We start from the raw sequence: 4,599 nt of genomic DNA, 5'->3' as shown, positions 1-4,599 counted from the left end.
GTATAAAGTACGTAAAGTGGCTTAACAACCATTTTAAGCTGGCCATACATGGATCGAAATTCGGCCAGTTCATCAGAGACCGGCTGAATTTCTATCCACGTATGGGCTAACGGGCTGTACACAAGTCGATCTATCAATTGACTTGTGTACAACTAGCCTGTCGAGTCTTTCCTGAACAATCAGTCCTGCCAGTAACAATGATCACTGTATTCTGCCGGTGGGGAAGACTCCCTGCCAACAGAATACAATAGCTCAGTTGGAGTAATTCCCCCATCTTCATCGAATGTGTGGATATTGGTTAATTCTTTTTTTTTCGTTCAAACCGCTAGTTGAAAAAAAAAATATGTATGGCCTGCCTTAGACCTTGTTCACACAGGGCATTCAATACCATACACCTGTGCAGGGACATGTTTGCCCAATGGGGGTGCACAGCTGTTCTGTACATCCCTGTGCAGGCAGTCCCATGGATGTCAATTGGGACACAGCGGCTGCATGGACATAGCCAATGTCCCAATATGACAAAAATTTGGGTGCAGGTGAGTGTCCCAATCGACATCAATGGCACTACCTGTAAGGGGATACACAGAACACCTTGGCATCCCAATGTGGGTAAACATGGCCCTGCAAGGGCATATGGTACAGTACGGCATATGGTACAGTACGGACATATAGTACAATACAGGCATAAAGTACAGTACGGGCATATAGTACAGTACGGGCATATGGTAAAATACGGGCATATGGTACTGTACGGACATGTAGTACAGTGCAGACATATGGTACAGTATGGGCATATAGTACAGTACGGGCATATGGTACAGTACGGGCATATGGTACAGTACGGACATGTAGTACAGTACGGGCATATAGTACAGTACAGGCATATAGTACAGTACGGTCATATAGTACAGTACGGGCATATAGTACAATACGGGCATATGGTACAGTACGGGCATATAGTACAGTACGGGCATATGTTACAGTATGGGCATATGGTACAGTACGGGCATATGGTACAGTATGGGCATATGGTACAGTATGGGCATTGAGTACAGTACGGGCATATGGTACAGTACGGGCATATGGTACAGTACAGGCATATGGTACAGTACGGGCATATAGTACAGTACGGGCATATGGTACAGTACGGGCATATGGTACAGTACAGACATATGGTACAGTACAGGCATATTGTACAGTATGGACATATAGTACAGTACCAGAATATAGTACAGTACGGGCATATGGTACAGTACAGACATATGGTACAGTACAGGCATATGGTACAGTACGGACATATAGTACAGTACGGGCATATAGTACAGTATGGACATATGGTACAGTATGGGCATATAGTACAGTACAGGCATATAGTACAGTACGGGCATATAGTACAGTACGGGCATATGGTACAGTATGGGCATATAGTACAGTATGGGCACATGGTACAGTACGAACATATAGTACAGTACAGGCATATAATACAGTACGGACATATAGTACAGTACGGCATATAGTACAGTACGGCATATAGTACAGTATGGGCATATAGTACAGTACGGCATATAGTACAGTACGGACATATAGTGCAGTACGGGCATATAGTACAGTACGGCATATAGTACAGTACGGGCATATAGTACAGTACGGACATATAGTACAGTACAGGCATATAGTACAGTACGGACATATGGTACATTACGGGCATATAGTACAGTACGGACATATAGTACAGTACGGGCATATGGTACATTACGGGCATATAGTACAGTACGGACATATAGTACAGTACAGACATATGGTACATTACGGGCATATAGTACAGTACGGACATATAGTACAGTACAGGCATATAGTACAGTACGGACATATGGTACATTACGGGCATATAGTACAGTACGGGCATATGGTACATTACGGGCATATAGTACAGTACAGACATATAGTACAGTATGGGCATATAGTACAGTACGGGCATATGGTACAGTACAGGCATATAGTACAGTATGGGCATATAGTACAGTACGGGCATATGGTACAGTACGGGCATATGGTACAGTACAGGCATATAGTACAGTACGGGCATATAGTACAGTACGGGCATATGGTACAGTACGGGCATATAGTACAGTACGGGCATATGGTACAGTCTGGTCATATAGTACAGTACGGGCATATGGTACAGTACGGGCATATGGTACAGTACAGGCATATAGTACAGTACGGGCATATAGTACAGTACGGGCATATAGTACAGTACGGGCATATGGTACAGTACGGGCATATAGTACAGTACGGGCATATAGTACAGTACGGGCATATGGTACAGTCTGGTCATATAGTACAGTACGGGCATATGGGCATATAGTACAGTACGGGCATATGGTACAGTACGGGCATATGTTACAGTATGGGCATATAGTACAGTACGGGCATATAGTACAGTACGTATTGTGTGAATGAGAACGTGTATGGCAAACTCTAGATCAGACCTTTGTCTATGTGCCCAATAACTGGGAAAGGTGACAATAAATTGTATAGGTAAAAGAAGTAGGGGCCCTTTAACTGAAATCTCTGAATATAATAATGCAGACTGGCATTCCTTGTGACATTGCCTGCCACCTGGCTGTCATGCTGATCCTCTGGCTTTGTGATCTGAGACTAGTCTTCGGATAAGAACATCTCACATTTCTCTGATTCAGAAAGTATTACATTTAATGGGACATCAGAGCATATGGTACAGTACGGCATATGGTACAGTACGGACATATAGTACAATACAGGCATAAAGTACAGTACGGGCATATAGTACAGTACGGGCATATGGTAAAATACGGGCATATGGTACTGTACGGACATGTAGTACAGTGCAGACATATGGTACAGTATGGGCATATAGTACAGTACGGGCATATGGTACAGTACGGGCATATGGTACAGTACGGACATGTAGTACAGTACGGGCATATAGTACAGTACAGGCATATAGTACAGTACGGTCATATAGTACAGTACAGGCATATAGTACAGTACGGTCATATAGTACAGTACGGGCATATGGTACAGTACAGGCATATAGTACAGTACGGGCATATGTTACAGTATGGGCATATGGTAACGTACGGGCATATGGTACAGTATGGGCATATGGTACAGTATGGGCATTGAGTACAGTACGGGCATATGGTACAGTACGGGCATATGGTACAGTACAGGCATATGGTACAGTATGGACATATAGTACAGTACGGGCATATAGTACAGTACGGGCATATAGTACAGTACAGGCATATGGTACAGTACAGACATATGGTACAGTACAGGCATATGGTACAGTACGGACATGTAGTACAGTACCAGCATATAGTACAGTACGGGCATATGGTACAGTACAGACATATGGTACAGTACAGGCATATGGTACAGTACGGACATATAGTACAGTACGGGCATATAGTACAGTATGGACATATGGTACAGTATGGGCATATAGTACAGTACAGGCATATAGTACAGTACGGGCATATAGTACAGTACGGGCATATGGTACAGTATGGGCATATAGTACAGTATGGGCACATGGTACAGTACGAACATATAGTACAGTACAGGCATATAATACAGTACAGACATTTAGTACATTACGGGCATATAGTACAGTACGGCATATAGTACAGTATGGGCATATAGTACAGTAAGGGCATATAGTACAGTACGGGCATATAGTACAGTACGGCATATAGTACAGTACGGACATATAGTACAGTACGGGCATATAGTACAGTACGGGCATATAGTACAGTATGGGCATATAGTACAGTACGGGCATATAGTACAGTACGGACATATGGTACATTACGGGCATATAGTACAGTACGGACATATAGTACAGTACAGGCATATAGTACAGTACGGACATATGGTACATTACGGGCATATAGTACAGTACGGACATATAGTACAGTACAGGCATATAGTACAGTACGGACATATGGTACAGTACGGGCATATAGTACAGTACAGGCATATGGTACAGTACGGACATATGGTACAGTACGGGCATATAGTACAGTACGGGCATATGGTACAGTACGTATTGTGTGAATGAGAACGTGTATGGCAAACTCTAGATCAGACTTTTGTCTATGTGCCCAATAACTGGGAAAGGTGACAATAAATTGTATAGGTAAAAGAAGTAGGGGCCCTTTAACTGAAATCTCTGAATATAATAATGCAGACTGGCATTCCTTGTGACATTGCCTGCCACCTGGCTGTCATGCTGATCCTCTGGCTTTGTGATCTGGGACAAGTCTTCGGATAAGAACATCTCACATTTCTCTGATTCAGAAAGTATTACATTTAATGGGACATCAGAGCAGCCAAACAACGAGCATTTTCAGGAGGAGGACAACAATGACGGAGGCTTGTAATAGGGAATGTATGAAGTCAGGTGATTGTCCCTATGAGCAGACATTCCTCCAGACCCCCATAGTGTGTGTCCCCGGGATAATAAGGTTATAGAGCACACACCCTACCCCGGGACTGCTTTCATGGGGGAGGGGCACTGAGTCTAGTGGTGGGGAGAGGTAGAGCTGAGTG

The sequence above is a fragment of the Rana temporaria genome, chromosome 2 (assembly GCF_905171775.1).
Source record: "Rana temporaria chromosome 2, aRanTem1.1, whole genome shotgun sequence".
NCBI lineage: Eukaryota > Metazoa > Chordata > Amphibia > Anura > Ranidae > Rana > Rana temporaria.
This window is presented reverse-complemented; position numbering follows the sequence as displayed.